The sequence below is a fragment of the Hyperoodon ampullatus genome (genome assembly GCF_949752795.1).
Source record: "Hyperoodon ampullatus genome assembly, chromosome: 3".
NCBI classification, from domain to species: domain Eukaryota; kingdom Metazoa; phylum Chordata; class Mammalia; order Artiodactyla; family Ziphiidae; genus Hyperoodon; species Hyperoodon ampullatus.
In genome coordinates, this window is record NC_136916.1 from 20,338,328 (window position 1) to 20,359,779 (window position 21,452).

A 21,452-nucleotide genomic window follows, 5' to 3' on the forward strand; every position below is an offset into this window, starting at 1 on the left:
GGATCTCTACTCAGTATTGTATAATAACCTATAAGGGAAAAGAATCTGAAAAATACATATATATATATATATATATGAATCACTTTGCTGTACACCTGAAACTAACACAACTTTGTAAATCAACTATATTTCAATTTAAAAAACTGGAAACAAAAAGAAAAGAAATGTAGACAACCGAATGTTTGTTGAAAAAACTGGATGACTCTAACCAACAGTTAAGATGATACTGATGTCAGCATTTCAAGGGCCGCCTATCAGCCTCTCTGAGAGAAAGCTCAGCACCTTAAATGAATCAACAGTGGAATTTGATAATTACTCAAATTACTCAAAATTTGACAAAGACCCCTTGGCTACTGAAGCTGTCCGGCTCCTCACCACTTTGGAAAAGAAAAACAAGACTGACATGAGAATTCGGTAGGAAATACAGTATTTAATACACTGTATTTTTTTTTTTTTTTTTTTTTTTTTTGCGGTACGCGGGCCTCTCACTGTTGTGGCCTCTCCCATTGCGGAGCACAGGCTCCAGATGCGCAGGCCCAGCAGCCATGGCTCACGGGCCCAGCCGCTACGCGGCATGTGGGATCCTCCCGGACCGGGGCATGAACCCGTGTCCCCTGAATCGGCAGGCGGACTCTCAACCACTGCGCCATCAGGGAAGCCCAACACACTGTATTTTTATGTGAATTTTCAAGTTCCCGGCAACATTCTTCTAGCGGTTGAGAAGGGAAGGGTCAGACCCCTGGCCGGCAGTTAGTAAATCGAATTGTGTGAAGCTGCCATCGGCGTAGGTCAAAAATAGTTGAATATAGGTAGTTTTCTATGGTTAACCTAACAGTTTTGGAACTGAATTGATAATTAACATTGTAAAAAAGCAAAGTGTTCTTTGAAATGCAATTTTGGTTGCAGTATGGCTTTATTACACATAGATACTAAAATGCTTTCCCTCAGATGATACCTCTGAAATCACAAAGGAATGAATAGGGGGGAAAATACACAACAGGTTCACCTCACACATACTTTACAGACAATCTGACTGATGAAGTGAAGCTGCCTGTATCAGCAGGAGCCCAGACCACAAATTCATTGTTCTCTAGTATGTGTGGAGGACAAGTTATATGAGGAAACTGAGGTCAGAAAGAGTTGGATTTAGGCTTCAGATTTCCACTCCAGAAGAATGCTTTTTTGGACTTTTTATGCACCAGAACTTCTATTCAACACTGGACATTTTCAGCGCCATCCCCTTGTCTGTACTGTCTTATCTCCTTCATCTTTCTATCCTGCCTTTCTCAACCCTCAACCCTCAACCCCCCGCTCAACTCAGATTATTGCCTCAGTGTACAAACATCTCGTCCACAGCAGAACACAGGCCACTCGTGACCCGTCAGTGGTTCATGCCGCCAAACTCAAGGCTAAACTTTTCGGCATGATGAGCAAAGCCACGGTTCTACCATTCTGACATCCCACTATCCTGCCCTTCTTGGCCCGGTTCCGTTACATCCTACTGAAAGAAAGGGTACCTCTATCCTCCGCTCCCTGAAGACCCGTGGGCCTCTGAGATAGACTCCCACTTGACACCTATATCTCTGTTACTAGATCACAAGATTCTCGAAGGCGGGGACCACACTCATTGACCTCTATATTCCCAGTTGTGCCCAGCATGGAAGGAACTTAAATGTTCACGAAAGCTCCTGAATCTTCACAGAAAATGTCAAATGTGCCATTTTGGAAAACAGCACCTGACCAAACTCACCTGTCTAGTATAAAAGAGCATAGGCATCTTTTTTTTTTTTCCCACACAAGATAATTCCTTTAAGTTTTACAAAATAAACTATTTTACATACACTCATTTGTAAGGGAGAGCTGTGGTGAATCATGAATGTATAATCTCCAGTTTCAAGGTCTGAGAGGGCCTGAGAAGTCATTTAGTCCTGCCCCCAGTTTTACAGACCAGGAAACCGAGGTCCACAAAGGTAAAGTGGTGAACCCGATGGTTACACGGCTATTTGGTATTGAAGCCTCTGGTGGAGAGAGTTAAGTACTGCTCTTTTTCCCTATGCCAGGCTCTATGAATCAGTTAATTTAAAAAAATAAAATATAACCTGCAAACATCCAAAAGAGAAGCGTATGAGGAGTAGTAGGTTTATATCTCCAATGACGACTGAGTGATCAGCACATGGCAGGTGGCCCAACAGCCTACAAATACTGCTGAATGAAGAGATGAACCGCCCAGGCCTTCGCACCAATAACTAAAATAGGTAGAATGTTAAATATTAAAAAAGCACTAGTCAGACAACCGGTCTCCTGGAAGGAGCTGCAGAAGCCGGAAAGAGAAAGAGAAAAAGAAAGAAACAAAACCAAAACAATAGAATGAGAGTTGGAGAAGGTACATACTACACAAACCAAGTCCTATAAAAATAACTATACTTACATGCAAGATGCTGATGATATAAAAGCTAATACAAAAGAGAATCAAGTCCTTGAATAGACCTGTCTCCAAAGAAAATCTGGAAGTGGCCAACAAGCCCATGAAAAGATGCTCATCATTATTAGTCATTAGGGAAATGCAAATCAACACTACAATGAGACACCACTTCATGCCCACTGGGGTGGCAATAAAAACAAAAACATGGAAAATAACAAGTGTTGGTGAGGATGTGGAGAAACTGGAAACCTCCAACATTGCTAGTGGGAATGTTAAATGGTGCAGCTACCATGGAAAACAGTTTGGTGGGTCCTCATAACTTCACTACTCACAATAACCAAAAGGTGGAAATGACCCAATGTCCATGAGCTGATGAATGAATAAGCAAACTGTGATACATTCCTATAATGGAATATTACTCAGCCATGAAAAGGAATGAAGTACTGATTCATGCTACAACATGGATAAATCCTGAGAGCATCATAAGTGAAAGAAGCCAGACATATGTTGTATGATTCTATTAACATGAAATATCCAGAAAGGCAAATCCATAGAGACAGAAAGCAGATTAGTGGTTGCCAAGGCTGGAGTAGGGGGGAAATAGGGAGTGACTGTTTATTGGTTATGGAGTTTCCTTTTGGGGTGATGAAAAAGCTCTGGAACTGGATAATGGTGATGGTTGCAAAACATTGTGAATGTACTTTTTTACACTTTAAATATGTGCAGTTTATTGAATGTCAATTATACCTTAGTAAAGATATTTGAAAGAAAATTTTTAAAAATGGGAAAAGACACATCAAGGAAATATTAACAACAGCAACAATTAAAAGATCACTTCTGGCTATACTACATCAGACAAAATAGACTTTAGGGCAAAAATCCTCACTAGTGATAAAAGTAACTATGTTACGATAAAAATTCAATTCCTATTAGACACTGCATGTCTAACAATATAAATTTACAAATGCATACTGTTAGACATTAAACTAGAAAGCTGTTTATACAAATAGTCTCAGAATATTTTTTACCTCAAATACAAGGAGATATCGACAAAGATCCCATTCTAGTGGGATCTTTCATATACCTCCCTCAATTACTGACATGTTGAGCAGACACAAAGTTAGTGAGGAATGATGCCATTAATAAGGTTCATTTAACGGATATCTGTAGACCTCTACAGAACAAAATGAAAGAAAACACATTCTTCTCAAACACATTTAATGTGAATATACTTAATGCCACTGATTTGTACACTCTAAAATGATAAATTCAATGTTATATGTATTTTACTACAAAAAAAAAATAGAGAGAACCAAGTGTTTCCAGTGGTAGGGTCTTTGGAAATATCTAGTCTGAAGATACGAGTTCATAAGGAGCAATCACATCCCTAACCAATAAGGCAGAATGTTCTGCCTTACACATTCCTCTACTACAGATGCCGACTGCACGGATTTTAAACCTGGATTTTAAACCCAGCACCTACTTTCTCAAAACAGGATTCAAGATTAATGCTGCGGGTCTGGGAGGGGGACAACGGAGTTACTGAGAAGTGCAGCTTCAGGGTGGTTCTCTACAGAGGTGGCTACAGTGACTGCACTGTACTGACGCCACTGTGTCAATGTGAACAGAAGCTGGACCCACTCAGATTCAAGAGGGGAAGGCTGCAACGTTCCAAGGCGTAGAGCTGCCCAGCCCATCCTCCTGAGAACACACAGGCAGCGGGGAAGCCACTAACACTGCCACCAGAGAGGGCAGTGGAAACTGAAACGAAAAGCCGCCCTCCACCAGCGATGGCAGCGGCTCAGGTTCTGGGATGCTTCTAGGATGCCACGGCACTACTGGCGGCCATCCACAACCAAGCGGATAAGACGCACTTGCACTCTTGTTCCAGAGGATGCCCTGTTCTCAGTTCTGCTCCACCCAAGCCTTTCCCCTCTCTCCCCCCAGGCTTCAAGGCTCAGCTCTCTCTCCTGTAGTTACTTGAGATGATCTTGACAATCAACACAGGGTGCCAACCACAGGCTCCTAAGGTGTCTGAGAACTTTGGAACCAGGGCCAGGTGTATCTTCAGCTCCTGATGAAGGCTTACTCGATCTGGTTTTAATCTGTTTGGGCCGTGTGGCTGTTATCTAGATGTGTCTGTATGTCCCACGACTAGTTCAGCAGTCAGCACATTGTAGGTGGTCAAACAGGCCTGAAAATACTGCTGAATGAATTAATGAACACGCAGGGCCTGCACGAAAACAAGCAAATCCCGCCCTCCGCCACAAAGGGAGCCATCGTGGTGTCAAACACCCGCATGTTTTCTTAAAAGCATCTCTCCTCTTTCCAGCCTTCTCTAAATTATCTGATTTTGGCTTTCTGATTTCTAGTAATGGAGAAAATGTGTTACTTTTAAATTATCAGCATCCAACATTCCCCCCCCCCCAAAATGTAAAAAAATCTCTGAAGTGCTGTTACCAAGGCATATACCCAGTCCCTTAAAAATGGCTATTACTGGTCTGAGCAAGAAAATACACAAGATTCCATACATACACTGTCAAGTTTGGCAAGAGAGATTTTAGACAACTTCCACCCTTCCCGCCCAATCCCAAGTAAACAGGGCATTTGTTTGTATTTCCACATTGGCCTCATGAACCAAAATACCTCCTCCACCTAGAAAAACAATCTGTAACATTCAGACACTGAGCTTTGAGGGCAGACTTTTCAGTGCATGCTAGAGCAGTAAGAATGTAGTGCTTAAAACAAAGAGTAGAAAAGCATCTTTAATAAACTTAGGTTCTCCTGTGAGCATTTTCCTCACGTTTACACTTACATCTGATTTGGTGTTTCTATATCTTTCAGAAGTATAGATTTTTTAAAAATTGTTCTGCATGAAAATTGGAGTCAGAGGAACCTTCTTTCTACAGTCTCCAGCTACAGACCTGAATGTTCTACTGTGTTTAGGGGGAAAAGACACAAAAATCATTTTCCTTTCCTCTAAGTTTTCGCTTTGCACCAAGTAGGTCCTGGCAAAGAGTTAAATGTTTTCTGATGTTAGTTCCTGCGGTTTAAGAAAAAAATAAAAGATAAAAAAATAAAAGTCTAGGTGCTTAAATTTAGACTCCGTAAAACAATACTGGGAAACTTTCAAAGCTTTGGAGAAATTCTGGAGTTTGTTTTATTTGTATCACATCGGCCACATCGCCTTCTCTTTTTTTAATCCCTCCCGCCCCTGCTCACCGGCTGATCCTACACGTTCCCGCGTGATTCAGTTACCTGTTGGGGGTCAGGGGTTGGGGAGCGGGGGTGGGGACGAAAATCTAATGGTCACTTTGCGCAGGACCCAAGTTTAACAGGTGGCTTCGGCCACCTCCTGCCAATATGAGGCTCCCGCCCTCCTTTCCGCGGGGGATGGGACGCAGCGCCCTGGGAATTCGACGGTTGCGGCGGCAAGTGGGGCTCCGGGGAGGGCGGTGGGGACGGGGCACGGGTGTTGGGACAACCCGGACCTCTCTGCGCGTAAAGCAAGAACCGTGCCACGGACCACCTTCGCCCGCCGCCAGGACAGCCTCGGAGTCGGAAAGCCTCGCGTCCTCCCCACCGCCCCCGAGCCGGACGCACGCGGACCCCCGTGATCCCGAATGAGGCCCCGGGTTTCCCGGGTGGGAGGCCACCGGGTCGACGACGGCCCCTCGGACGGCGCCAGAGCCCTTCCTAACTTCCAAGGGACGCGATGCGGAGGAGCGGGAGAGCGCGCAGAAGAGATCCCCTCCGGGAGGGCACCCGCAGGGACGCGCGGGGAGCGCAGGCAGCCGGCTCACTAGGAAAGGGGATCGCCCTTCCCTCCCTGGACCCCACCAGAGCCCCGATCTCCCCCGACCGGCTGCAAACGTCGCCCCGCTCACCGACGTGCTGGACGAGGGGATCGGCTGCCAGGACGCCCTCCCGCCCTCCGACCCTGTCCGGGATCGAGAAGCCCGCACTCACCTCGCAGGAGTCCCGCAGGCGCCCACCCGGACCGCAAGCGGGAGCCGAGCCCTAGCGCCGCCCGTTCGCCTGTCCGCCCGCGCGCGCCTCGCAGACCTTCCCGGGCCGCCCCGCCGCGCGCGCTCGTGCGCGCTCCCGACGGGGTCTCGGCTGCTCCCTCCCTAAAGTCACACGGCGCGCGCCCGGGACATTTAAAGGGACAGGCCCCCGCGCCGGCGCTGCCCCGCAGCCGCCTCTCGGTGTTGGTGCGAGGTTTGAACTGGGGAAGATCTGAGGAAACTCCAGCCCCATATCTGAGTTAAACACTCGGAGGAAAAATAGGGATTTGCATTTGAAGCTCTGAATAAGACGGGACATTTTTTTCCCCTCCTTGGTCAGTTTTGGGAGGTTATTTTACATTTAATGACAATAATAACTACCACGTATCGAATTCTTATTACCCTTGGACAAGGCATTTAACACACACACATTATTTCATTCAATCCTTAGAACAACCCCCAATTTCTTATCCCCATTTTACAGAGGAGGAAAACTGAGGTTCAGAAAGGAGAAGAAACTCGTCCAAGAGGTTTTGACCCCATTCCTTGCTGCCATTTCTTCTTTATCACCATGGAAATATCCACTGAGGTTAATAGCTGGTTGTGGAAGGCTTCTGTAAGTTGGTGGAAGTTAATGTTACTGGTGTTTCCATGGATGGGACAACTCTGTAGGAAAGGAGAAAACAAGAGTTATAGGGTTTTATTAATTATAGTGTTTGATATATACTCAAATGGCAGACATTATAAAACCTGTATTGCAAAGTGCTGTTGGTGCTTATCCCCATTTTACAGAAAACTAAGGAAGTGGTTGGTGGCACAGGATGACTGAGTCACTGGTGGCACTCGGGGCTGAGTTCCAATTCCTTAGTCCTTATATCATTTCTTTGCTCTCCCCAGGAGGAGATACCTGATTAGAGGGAAGAAAACTTTTTCACTAATAACACATTGGCCTCATCTAACTCCCTGCATCTTTAATTAATGTTTACAAAGCACTTTAATCTACTGCACTTACTAGTTAATTAGGCAAGTATTATTATCCCCCTCTTTCTGAACCAAATCCAGGAGAGAATCAATTCTGTCGGTCCTTAATCCTCATTGAATAATGGACTAAGCTTTCTGTTCATGTTCTTTTTTCTCTTAAATTTTGTTCCATGTAGTTAAACACTAATGCATGTATCGTGAATTGGCTTAGTAAAAGTTAAATAGTATTAAATAGCCACAGGTGAGAGGTAACATAGGCAGCCCCTGTTTTTCACAAATTCAGATTAAGAAAAAAAGACATTATAAGTGCTTCCCAGAATTATTTTTCCTTTTTAGTAGTGTTCTTTTCGCTCGGTTAAGCTTTTATGATGTATAAACATATGTGTAGCTTAGTTTTTTAGCTTTAAAATTTTTAATGTACACATTATCTTGTGTGTACGAATTAAATTTTACACGGTATCTTTTCTTCCAGGTGAAGAGGAGATAGGGAGGAAGAAATTGAAGGATGATGGGATTAGGAAGGAAGAAAGGGAAAAGAAAAAGGCACAAAAAGTAAAAAAAAGGGTGGGAGGGTGTGGCGGACAGGAAATGAACAAGGAAGAAAATGAGACTGAGGTTTCAACCAAGGCGGTAGGGAGAGGAAGCCAGCCCTGCTAGCTTTGTCCCCGATCTTTGTGGGAATTGCGAACAGGTGGCCCTTCCGCGGGGCCGATGCAGACCTGGCCAGGGCGCAGCGTGAGTACCTGAGCTCAGGCTGCCTTCCAGTACCCCCTGCACCCCTGCCCAGGCACCTCTGTGCCAACTGAACCTACCCAAAGGCACTAGAAGGTGAGAAAGGACATAAAGTGAGGTAAGAAAACAAGAAACGGCCTAGAGGGGGAATTTAAAGATTGTTATTCCTAAAAGTACTTAGATAACGTCAATGGAGAAAAGAACGAAGAAACATCTGGAGGGTCTTCGGACCTGCTGTTGTTACTACTTTAAAAATCCATGAAATTGACAAAATTTTACTTTCTTTTCACTCGACTTTTTACTAAATTCTGTGGCTGGTCTTTGCTAAGAAAATGCCGGTGATACATGGCTCAAAATATTAGACAGTTATTCTTATTAACTCTGTGTAAGTTAAAAATTTTAAAGTAAACTTTAAAAATTTAAGCTAAACATATAATTTTTATTGTATAAAAATAATTACTGTGTAAAATTGGCTTGAGAATCTGCAATATTTATAATGACCACTAGAGGGAGGTAGACAGGAAAGGAGAAAGAATGGTTAGCGAGTAAGCTTCCTGAGTTTACTAAAAATTACAGCATTTTAGAGCTGAAAGAGGAGATGTCAAAAGACATGATTTTGCTTTATGCCTCTTCCACTTAGAATATGTGTAATCTTGAGCTATTTATTCTTTTTGAGACTCAGTTCCTCAACTGTACAATGAAGCTATTAACACCTACCTTGGGAGGCTAAAACAAAATTATTTTAAAGTTTACTTGAACAAGTAGCAGATAAGAAGGGTTAAGAAAATTATGAAAATGAAGAAACAGATGGGAAATTTCCCTGTTTGTTAGTTAAACAGTATAAAATGATAATTTAAAGTATCAAAATAGAATATTAGTAGATATTGAATGATATAGATAATAAAATAGGATAACCCAGAAAAAGACAGTGTTGATATACTGTAGATTTTAATATGTGATGGAGTCATCTAAAATAAATGAAAAAGGGACAGATTCTCAATAAATGGACTTAAGAAAGCTAGTAATTTGAAAAAAAAATCAAGTTGAGCTCATACATTTCATTATGTGCTAAAAGAAATTTCAGCTACATTAAAGAACTTTAAAACTAGGAGAAAATTTAGGCAAATATTTATGTAACCTCAAGATGGGGGAAGAAAAGAAATCGAAAAATCATAAAGGAAATGACCAGTAGACTAGATTACATAAGAATTTAAAAATTGTGGCAACTAAAAATATTGTGAACAAAATAGAAAACAGAACAAATCTGACAGTTCATTTTTTGTTTGTTTGTTTATTTTTGGCTGCGTTGGGTCTTTGTTGCTGTGCGTGGGCTTTCTCTAGTTGTGGCGAGTGGGGACTACTCTTCGTTGCGGTACGCAGGCTTCATTGCGGTGGCTTCTCTTGTTGCGGAGCACGGGCTCTAGGCACACGGGCTTCAGTAGTTGTGGCACGTGGACTCAGTAGTTGTAGCTTACAGGCTCTAGAGTGCAGGCTCAGTAGTTGTGGTGCACGGGCATAGTTGCTCTGCGGCATGTGGGATCTTCCCAGACCAGGGCTCGAACCCATGTCTCCTGCATTGGCAGGCGGATTCTTAACCACTGCGCCCCCAGGGAAGCCCTGACAGTTCATTTTATCCTCAATAAAAGAGTACACACACATTGATAAGAAAACTCTAATAACTCAATGAGAAAATTTCCTCAAAGAAAAAATAAAAACGATTAGTGTGTATATGTAATTATATTTTAAAGTGTTTGGATTACCCAGTAATTGAAAAAATTAAAAATTAAAATAATAAGCAATATTTTCATCTATTAGAAAAACATTTTAAAATTCTAACATTCAGTACTGGCAGGAGTGCAATGAAATGGGCAATTTTATATATTATAGTGGGAGCATAAGTTGATATAACTTTACTGGAAAGTGATTTTGTGAAATATTTCAAGACCCTTAAAAATGTTTATATACTTCGGCCTACAATTCCATATCTAAGGATTCAACAGAAATAATCAGAAATGAGCACAAAAATTTGTGCACTGTCTCCTTTTTCATAATGTCAGAAAATTAGAAACAACCAAAAAATCCAAAATTAGGGAGAAGTTTAAGTGAACTATTATGCAGCTATTAAAAATGAGGTATTTTTCATGAACACAAGAAAATACCTAAATATATTGTTAAAGGGGAAAAAAGAACATTACAAAATTGTGTGTAAACTATTGTTTCAGCTATGGAAAAAATGCATGTATATATTCAAAATCTAGAAGGAAATATATCAAAAGGATGACAGTTACTCCTTCTGGCTGTGATTATGTGATTCTTATTTATAGTATTGTATATGTCCCAAATTTTCTGTTGTGGTTCTATATTTACTGTTATAAATCAATACAGACTAATACAAATTTTTTGATACAATAAATGCCAATGTGCATAGCATAGAGTCTGGCTTATATCAAACATTCCATAAATATTTGGTAGATAATGGAGGGAAGAGAAGGAGATTGAGGCACTTCAAGGATGACTTGCTAGTGAAATTTCTTGATTTTAAAAAAGAAATAATTATTCTACAAATGAGGAAATTACAACCTGGAGGTTTTTTGGTGACAAATTTCAAGAAAAACTTTAAAAGATGATAATAAAGTGGTTCCATACTTCCTGAAAGCAAAGTAGATAACATGCTACCTTGTCTGTATTCCAGGTCGATATTCTGAAGGAGAAATACATGTGGAAGAAACAAGTGTGGAAGAAAATGGTAAATAATTTTATCTGAACCCAATGATAAGAGTCTGAAAGAGAAGCTAGGTTCTAAAAAGATCCCTGGTGAAGAAGTGCTTTTCATTCACGCTTTAGGACATGCCAAGTGACTGACGTCCAAACAGGAAGAGAGAATGTATGGAGCCCATTCATTTTTCATCCAGAAATTGTTTGTGGTTTCTTCTGTGCCAGGTGTTACTAGGGGTAAGGTCCAGGAGATGCAACAGTGAACAGTATGGATAAGTTCCCTGTCTAAAGGGAATTTATGGTCCAGGAGGGCTTGGTGGGATGCAGACAAGTCTCAAATGATAAACTGGCTAGTCACCAACCATCTATTAATCCCCAGATGAAATAGAAGTGATTCTGTAAATAAAACAATGGTAAGGTGAACCGTATCCCCCCAGAGATAAGCCTGAGGACTCAGGGGTGGTTGAAATTTGGCTGAGGATAACTTGCTTCGCTTTCGTTGTTCTCTGGCTAGCTTTCGGTTTACAGATGGAGGATGCAAAGCCGACAGGGTCTTGGAAATGGCTCCAGGAACCTGCGGTGTCTGGGGAGCCGGGGACAGGAGAGCCTTGGGAAGTTTCCTGTGCAAGTGTCTTTTAACCCTGTCCATCTTCCCACAAACTTCACTAAGGCCTCCACTCCTCACGAGGGCTTTTGGAGTGAACCTTATTCTTAGGAGATTTGAATATGGGCTGAAACTGGCCTCAGGTGGGTCTTAGGTAAGAGCCGGGACCCAATGAGACCCAGTCCTGTTTGTGTCACAGACATTTGGAAGGAGAGATGAGTACAGTGTGTTGGAATACTTAACATTTGTAGTTTGTGTTACCTTCTGCTAAGTTGAATTCTTCTAAACCCATTTCAGTTAAAAGATTTCGTTAGGCCAGATTTCTACATTTGAGGGCTGACTTTTTTTTAATACAATTCTGTTGTGACCCAAGACATAAATTCTTCTTTGATGTGACCCTGAACTTAAGGATGTTAATTCCCTGATTTTGAGGGAGCAAAATGTACCTAGTGTTACAGTCAGAGAGATGGAGGAATCACAGAGCAGGGTCGTTAACCACTTAGTGGGACGGTGGAGTCCAGGTCTGTCCCCAGCTTACAGATTCAATAACTCTGTTCCCGTCAGTGCCACCTGGATGCCACCAGCTGCTCAGACAGTGGGTCTCAACTGTATTTCCAAGTTGCAATACTGGTGGAGGAAAGGATGGGGAAAATCAAACCGGCAATTCTTTGATAAGCTTAAAATGTTTTATTTCAATTTCTAGATTGTTAAATAGGATTTTAAAAAAAACCCCTCTTCCTACAGAGAATCACAATAGGAAAAGAAAAGGGAAATCACACCGAATGTTACCGTTCACTGGGAGTAATAAAATGTGGGATTTTTTTTTTCCCTCTTGTCCTAAAATTGCCCTGAGGACCAAAATACCTACCTCTTACATTCCCCATTCAGGAAGTCACCAGGAACTAACCAGCTTCTCAGGACTTCCTGATGGTCAACACTTCTGAGCTGGCTCTACTGCCAGCTACACCCCCAGTCCCATTTCCAAACTAAGAAGAGGCTTGCAGGTCCTAAGCTTTGTGGAGATGCAGTTAGTATTCATGGTGGGAGGCTGTAACAGGAGACTGGAGCTGGGCTGTGTTCCCTTTCTATCCAGCCAGGACAATCTCCTTTCTAACCATCTCCAAGTCAACTGATTAGGGACTTTATTTTATTGTTTAAAAATATTTATTGGGCCTCCCTGGTGGCGCAGTGGTTGAGAGTCCGCCTGCCGATGCAGGGGACACGGGTTCGTGCCCCGGTCCGGGAAGATCCCACATGCCGCGGAGCAGCTGGGCCCGTGAGCCATGGCTGCTGAGCCTGCGCATCCGGAGCCTGTGCTCCGCAACGGGAGAGGCCACAGCAGTGAGAGGCCCGCGTACCGCAAAAAAAGGAAAAATATATATATATATTTATTTATTTATTTATTTTGGCTGCAGCGTGTCTTAGTTGCGGCATGCGGGATCTTCCTTGTGGCATGCGAGATCTAGTTCCCTGACCAGGGATCGAAACCCGGGCCCCCTGCACTGGGAGTGCGGAATCTTAACCGCTGGACCACTGGGAAAGTCCCTGACTAGGGACTTTACATTCACAGAATCCCTTTTGCCACATAATGTGACATAATCACAGAGGTGACATCCCATCATATCTGCAGGCTCCACTCACGCTTAGGGGGCTGGAATCTTGGGGGCCAGCTTAGAATTCTGCCTGCCACAAAGGGGAAGGGGTTCCTTTAATCCCCACAGCCAAGTCAGGGCGAGAGTCCTAAGACAATCACTCATAAAGATTGCGGTTCAGCAAAACGGGGAATTAGACTCTTGCTAGAGTGACCTTGTAGTTACCCCCAGGCCACGAGGAGCTGAGCAGGGTAAGAAGGTCACGGCGAGCATTCTGGGAGCCAAGGAGCATGGCACAGTGTGTCCTTCCCACTGAGGTTTGGGGACAGACTTGAAAGGCTTGTGACATGCCAGGCTGGAGATTTCAGAGCGGTCCCTTCCCTCGGGCTTGAAGGGCTGCAAGCTCAGTGAGCCTGGAGGGAAGATGGGGCAGCTCCACCCACCCCACTCTCCAAGTCCGTCCAAGCGTGTGGAAGGGGACCTTCCAGTTCTTGGGGCTCTATGTACAGGAACATACATTACCCCAAGGGCAGAACCAGCAAGCTGCTGGGGGCCGATGGGCCAGGCGACTGAATTTGAGATGGAATGCCTAGGACTGAGCCTTTAAAAAAAAATTTTTTTTAATTGTGGTAAAATATACATAGCATAAAATTTACCATTTTAACCATTTTTAAGTGTACGGTTCAGTGCTATTAAGTGCACTCACAGTGTTGTACAACCATCGGCATTATCCATCTGCAGTACTTTTCCATTATCCCAAACTGAACCTCTGTCCCCATTAAGTCCTCACTCCCATTCCCCAGCCCACACCCCTGGCACCACCGTTCTGCTTTCTGTCTCTATGATTTTGACGACTCTATGGACCTCATATAAATGGAATCACACAGTATCTGTCCTTTTGGGACGACGTCTTTCACTTAGTATGTTTTCAAGTTCATCCATGTCATAATATGTATTAGAATTTCCATCGTTTTTATAGTTCAGTAATAATCCTTTTTATGTATAGACCATGCTTTTTAAATCCATTCTTCTGTGGTGGACCCTTATGTTGTTTCCATGTTTTGGCTATTGTGAATAATGCTGCAGTGAATGTGGGTGCACAAAAATCTGTTCAGGTCCCTGCTTTCAGTGATTTTGGGTGCATACCCAGCAGTAGAATTGCTGAATCGTATGGTGATTCCATGTTTACCTTTTTGAGGACCCACCATACTGTTATCACAGTGGCTGCACCCCACATGCAACACCTGTATGCGGGTTCCTATTTCTCCACATCTTCATCAACACTTGCTATTTTCTTTGTCGTCGTCATTTAATGATTAGAATTGAATCTTAAATACAAAAATGAGACTGGTCTAATAACCCAAAATCTTAGGCAGATTATTAAATCTGGCCAGTCTGATCGCTGGTGGGAAATGGGGATTCAGCAGAGAGCAGCTGCTGACAGCAATGAAACCATCCCGTGCTTACATCCCCAGCAAGGTGAGAATCCTCTGTAAACCAGTTACAGGAATAGAGTTCTTTTTCTTAAAATGCTTACTAGCTTTGAAAATGATTCACGTAAGAGTGCAGCAACCTAAATACATTTACTGCCTTCTTCATTCCACCTCCATTCACTTCCTAAACCCTGGCTGTCCGGGTTCTACTCCCACGACTCTTTTGAAGCTGTCTTCTCTGAGTTCTCGTCCCAGCTTACAGGCATCTAGGAGCTTGGACTGTCCATTAAATAGTATTTAATTCCCAAAGTTGAGTCTTTAGCAGAGTTCACTCTGCTTTCCTTGGGCAAAGACATTCATCACCCTGCTCTCAAACATGACTTCTATGACCATGACCTGAACAATCTTCATCTCTGGGCATTGTTCATTTCATTTAACAAGCTGAGTGCCTACCCTCACTGTGGTCAGGAACCTTGTTTTGAATTGTCTGCTGGGCATCTCATTAAATTTAAATTCATTCATCCATCCATCATCCCTATTGGGTTGTGAAAGGTGAGGCTGTCTGCTTAGGATGCTTGAGTTGAGAGAAGTATAGACACACACAAAAAAAAGTTAAACCATTCTGCATGATACAGAAACAGGAGTAATCCACTGGTATCTCAAGAAGGGGGTCGGGATCCTGAAGAAGGAAATGGAAGAGTCTAGAGGAATGGGGGTCGGGAGGGCTAGCTAGAAGCATGGAAGAAAACCAGGGCCTGTGGAGAGATGAGGATATAAAACACTCTCTGTGTTGAAAGCGATGGGACTTGGAGAGCGCAGCGATGTCTGACGTTGGATTTGAAGTGTTTGCACACCGTGTGGTAATTCTCCCTGCTGCTCCCAAACCATGTAACGCCGGCAGTGCTTTGGGGGAACGGAAAGGGTCATATCCCATGATTTCAGGAAAGCAAGGACAGTTAAAGTGGGGCTGGGAGTAATGGTTTGGAGTCAGAGGAAAGCAGGGAAATCGGTGACAGTGTGGATGAGAAGGCAAACCCATGTGTTCTTGGATATGTTAGAGAAATAGATGAGAGTATTCTAGATTCAGCTGTTAATGACTGCATTTCATTTTGATATTAATTGAAACAGTGACCTCAGGAAGTTGGAGGCCAGGGAGTTGCCTGGATTACAGAATCTTCACGAACAAGACTTGACCTGGGGCACCAGGTGCCTGTTCTTCATACATGTTAACATCCTTATGGGACCAGTGACGTGTGTTTTTCATGTTAAGTGTTTGGCCCTCATCTTTTGGGCTCATAATCTTCTCTCTCAGATCCCGACCTTCTTTCTTAAGCTCTTTTCCAGGCCTGGAGGGAATTTCCAGTGGTTAGGACTCCGCGCTTCCACTGCCAGGGGCCCGGGAACTAAGATCCCGCAAGCTGCATGGCACGGCCAAAAAAAAGGCCTGGAGCCCCTCTTGCTCACACTTCAGGGGTATAAATAATAACAACCCTTATCTTTATACCATTTCATGGTTGACAAAACATATTCACACACAGTTAATCCTCTTGACAGTGATTATTCCCGTTTTACAGATGAAACTGAGGTTCAGAAGTGTTCAATGACTTTGCTCAATCTCACTTGTGTAGTAAGTGACAAAGTGGTTGTTCTAATCCACTGCTCTCTGCTTTTGACCAGAGCTGCCGTTCCTGTGTCTGTGTTGACTGGGCGTAGCAGTACTATTTCATGCATTTTCTCTCTGTAAAGCCAATTAAGGAATTTGTGCTCATACTGTTGACTATTTTCAAGGTTATTAAATTAGTATTGGGGGAAAGTACAAACTTTATGAGAGTTTTAGGAATAGTCATAAACACGAGAAATGTGGAAATCTTGTCTTATAAAATATTCATCTGAGTGGAGTCAGCTGAGGAGTTACTGAGAGGGAAGGCTACAGGGATGACAACAAAATAGAAGCTGTGTCTCAGCTAAAGGTTGAGAACGACATAAAAATCCATTATTTCGATGGAACGTGCCACAACATTTTCCCGAAGTGTTCCATAAAGAATTACTGGGGCTTCCCTGGTGGCGCAGTGGTTGAGAGTCCGCCTGCCGATGCAGGGGACACAGGTTCGTGCCCCGGTCCGGGAAGATCCCACATGCCGCGGAGCGGCTGGGCCCGTGAGCCATGGCCGCTGAGCCTGCGCGTCCGGAGCCTGTGCTCCGCAATGGGAGAGGCCACGGCAGTGAGAGGCCCGCATATCTCCAAAAAAAAAAAAAAAAAAAAAAAGAATTACTGAATGCCAAATGCAAAGTACTATTATTAACTTGAGAAAAGATTCTGTGCTTCCACGTACCAAAGAAATCCAAACAATAATTCCACGAGTAAGGCTAACCTACCTAAAGCATCACCTCCTCCAACACAGAGTAAAGTCCTTCATTCAGGCAAGGCCACAGAAGCTACAAAAAGATAAGGCTACAGGCTCATGCTGCCCAGACTTCAGTTTTTTGGCCATCTTCACGTCTTCCTTTGGTTTTATTTGGAACCCCTTAGCCAGGCTGACAGAGGTGACAAAAATAGATTCAAGACCCTGCAGGTGAGGGGCAGTGCTGGCTGGGGAAGGGATGCAGTCTGCTTCACGCTGACTCTCCCGGGCAGGACAGATGGCCCATCCCTGCAAAACCTGTATTATGGTGGGAGAATAATTACGCCCAACAGGGTATCTAAACATGCCCATTTTCCAGCATCTATTTGAGGGGAAGAGGGGTAATTGATATCCAAACAGCTCCATAATAGGTTTTGAGTTTTGTCTCCCATCAGCCCATTTCCCACATTTACTAAAAATAGCAAAATTAATTAATTTTCATTGGCTTTCCCTTCCCCTTCCTCTCCTGGGAAGAAGTGCTTATGAGCACTGAAGAGGAACAGGCCTGCTTAGATTCATAAATTGAATAGTTGAAGCCATTGAGGTCTGACTCTAGAGCTAAATTCATCTGATCTAATCAGCAGAGGGCAGAACAAATAACAAGCCATTCTGACTTAACATTGCATTAAAATGTTGTGTTAAGAAATTCCAAATGTTTGAGCCATTTCTAAGAGGGCCACATAATTTTTCATTTCATAAATGCATTTACTAAAAGATGCCTTTAAGTTGTAAGCTCCTTTTGTGCGTTAAGAATATTCAGATTACACACAAGACCACTTCTGTGGCTTAAAAGCTACATCTATAGCTCTGGTCCTATAGCAGTTTTCACCCCTCAATCTCAAAATATTTTTCAGATACTAATTCATTAACTAGATGACATTATATATCCCATTTTCAGGAGGAGAAACTGAGGTTCCAAGAGAACCTGCAGAAGGACATGGTTCTTGCTCCCCCATCTGTGGCTTTCTTCAGTAAAAGGCCTTTGCAAATTCAGGGACACTGCCCAACAGGTGGAGTGGTTATAAAAGGAGGGTATTATTACAATAAGGTGGTAATAGAATAACACACTGTAATTTTTAGCAAAATAGTTTTCAGACAATTGAAGAAAGCCATAAACATCGGATTAGGGAAATAAAAAGCTATTTAAATATATTTTAAAAATATATAGCCTTTGTCCTCTGGCCCAGCGAAGACATACCTGTAGGGTGGCATTGGCCGGACATCTTTAAATAAGTGAAAAAGTATCTAGTAACAGGAACTGTAGCATCCGCGGAGCCAAGGCTGTGTGGTATGTCAGTGCCAGCTGTGGGCTGACCACCGCCCTGGGGTCTGATCACTATCTCCTGGGCACTGTCTGCTCTCTGAAGGCCTTCCATTTCACCAGTGAATACTGTCCTCTGGGGACAGAGCCTTCTTGGCAGCCATTTCCAGATTGTGAAGTGATGACCCAGTTCTCTTAGGAGACAGACTGGGAGGAAACCGTGGATGTCGGGTGGAGGTAGGAAGGCACGGGGCTCCTCCAATCCTGCAGGAGCAGCCCCTGAGCTTCAGAGACCCGTCCCTCTCCCCAGGCTTTGCTCACTTGGGCACAAGCCCGTACATCTTTCGTGGGAGATCAGAATGGAGACTTCTTTTCTTTTTTTTTAAATTTTATTTATTTTTTTATACAGCAGGTTCTTACTAGTTATCCATTTTATACATATTAGTGTATATATGTCAATCCCACTCTCAGAATGGAGACTTCTGACCCTGCTCTTGTTAAGATGCTGAAGTCAATTACTCACTATTAGGCCATTGAACTCTCTCCTTTTGTTTTTTCACAAGTGGGACAGGACCATGAGGCGTGGCATAACAGAACCTGGGGATCTATTGTAATAATGACTCAATTCCTTTGTTGCTAATAAGTGGACAAGTTGGAGCCAAGCCCCAGTTTGTGATGTGTGAACGCTGCCCGCTAAAGGCCCCTCAAGCAGAGGCCTGCTCACACACGCCAAGCTCAGCCCAGACTCCTCAGCGCTGCATTCCTCTGTTTGGCCCCCACATTCCCTCCTCACTCAGACCCTTGCTGCCTCTGTGGCCTGAATGCTTCCTGAACCTGCACCCTAATCTGCCAGAGTTGCTCTCATTCTGGACCCTTAAAGATCTTGCTGGTCCTTGAAGCTCAGCTTGAGTGTGGCTCCTTCATGGAGATCTCTTGCACGTCCCCCCAAAATCCCTACCTACTCCTCTCTCTCTCTTTTTTTTTTTGCCGTAAATATATATTTCTTTTTTTTTAAATCAAAGTATAGTTGATTTACAATATTGTGGTAGTTTCTGGTGTACAGCAAACTGATTCAGTTTTATATATATGTGTGTGTGTGTGTGTGTATACATATTCTTTTTCAGATTCTTTTACATTATAGGTTATTACAAGATATTGAACATAGTTCCCTGTGCTAGACAATAGGTCCTTGTTTACCTATTTTATATAGAGTAGTTTGTGTATGTTAATCCCAACCGCCTCATTTATCCCCCGCCCCCCTTCCCTCTTTGGTAGCCATCAGTTTATTTTCTATGTCTGTGAGTCTGTTTCTGTGTTGTAAATAAGTTCATTTGTATCATATTTTAGATTCCATATGTAGGTCATATCATATGATATTTGTCTTTCTCTGTCTGACTGACTTCACTTAGTATGATAATCTCTGGGTCCATCCATGTTGCTGCAAATGCATTATCTCATTCTTTTTTATGGCTGAGTAATATTCCATTGTGTATGTATATCACATCTTCTTTATCCATTCACCTGTCAGTGGACACAGGTTGTTTCCATGTTTTGGCTATTGTACATAATGCTACTGTGAACATTGGGGTGCATGTATCTTTTCAAATTAGAATTTCCATCTTTTCTAGATATTTGCCCAGGAGTGGGATTGCTGGATCATATGGTAGCTCTATTTTTAGTATTTTTAAGGAAGCTCCATCTTTCTTTCTCTTTCTATAGCACTTGAAACATTCTGCCTGGTAGCGTGGTTGTCTCTACCCCCATCTAACTGAGCATCCACCAGTGGGTCGGAAGATCTTTGATCTCTTAGGAGCCAGGCCCATGCCTTCTTCCCCCTGACCCCCTGGCGCATGGAACACACCATTTTGAAAATTACGCTTATTTGGAGTAGATGGAAACCGAATTGAAGGGGGTTAAGGAAGAGACAAGGGGTCAAGAGGCAGAGGCAGAAGGTTGGTGGCCAAAGGCAGGAAGCAATAAGATGACTGCTCAGAGGGCAGCAGGGTTGAGTGCTGCTTGTCAGCAAGTGTGATGGACCCAGTGTGAGGAGAGCATGCAGTGGGAGGTTGCAGAGAGAGACGGGCTAAGTCCTGTGTCACTGATGCGTGTTGCTCTTCACGAGGGCTCACAGGAGCTTGGGGAACGGCCAGAGCGCTAGCCTCTCAGAGCATCACGTCTTCAGGGAATGCACTATAACAAACAAAATGCACGGTCAGTGTTCTTGGAATAGCTGAACGGTAAGAGTGCAGGTGCTGAGGAGGGGAAAGATCACAGCGTCCAGGGCAATCACGACAGAGGAGACGGTTCATGGTCCATCCCGGGGGTTCCCTGTGGAGGTGACCAGGGCTGTTTAAACCACACGGCTGGGTTCTGGATCAGAGAATCCCCCAGGCCCCAGGAGACATTCCACTCGGCCTCACGCATCCTCCAGCTACAACAGATGAACCTCTCACCTATTTTTAAGGATTCCCAGGAGAGGGGATTTCGTTCTCCTCTTTCGCGGGGAATGGAAAGCACGGGAAGCTTTCTTTCCTGGGTTCACTGAGGCCGTGTCTGTGAACGTCTCGAGGCTGCATAGATAGTGTTTTGTGAGGTCCTGATTCAAGGAGGGTGTGTCAGGCTGCTGTCTGGTCCTGGATGCTCCGGGAGTTGGGAAGTGGAGGGGACACTGCCGTTTGCTGGAGCCACTGAGTGATGTCACTACGTATAGAAGTGATGTCACTACATATAGAACTTACCTCCTGCTCTCTGGACTCTGAGACCAGCCCAGCAGCGAGGGTGGTGGGATGAGGCGTGGGGTCAGGATGCGGGGATGCGAGGCTCTTTTCCAGAATCAGGTGGAGTCACACAGCCCAGAAAGGAAGGGCTGAAAGACCTGGAGTTGCTTTTCATGAGGGGCCTCAGGATGATGCCATTCCTACAGCCTAGGGGGGCAAAGAGCTGCAAACCCTAACTAAAGGCCATTCTTGAAAGGTATGCAACCCAGGTAACGAAACGTGAAATAGAGCCGGAGGGGTGGCCCCCATCAAAGATCTGGGCTAATGCTGCCAGTGTCAGATTTCCATAATCCCTAGGATTCAACCAACAGAGGGAACAAGGACTTTTGATTTTATTTCCATGGTGGTGCAATTTCTCCTTGTAATTCTGAAATGCTTTAATTGATAGTCTTCACCTGGGTCTACCGCTTCTCAGAAAGTCACAGGGTGCCCATCACCAAAGATGCCCAATCCAGACTAAAAGTCATCTTGTGGGTAATTCAAGGTACCCCTGCAGAACCCACTTCTAATTCTGACCAAATAAAGA

The 21,452-nt window shown here is 43.7% G+C and overlaps 1 long non-coding RNA gene across 2 annotated transcripts in view; it reads left to right on the forward strand.

Moving 5' to 3' along the window:
- Positions 1-8,090: 8,090 nt before the first annotated feature.
- Positions 8,091-21,452, forward strand: part of LOC307050164 — a 35,770-nt gene continuing 22,408 nt past the window's right edge. For both annotated transcript variants that reach the window (XR_013810783.1, XR_013810784.1), the window contains exons 1-2: positions 8,091-8,260; positions 10,835-10,888. This is a non-coding gene — a long non-coding RNA (uncharacterized lncRNA). The remainder of the gene's footprint in view (positions 8,261-10,834; positions 10,889-21,452) is intronic.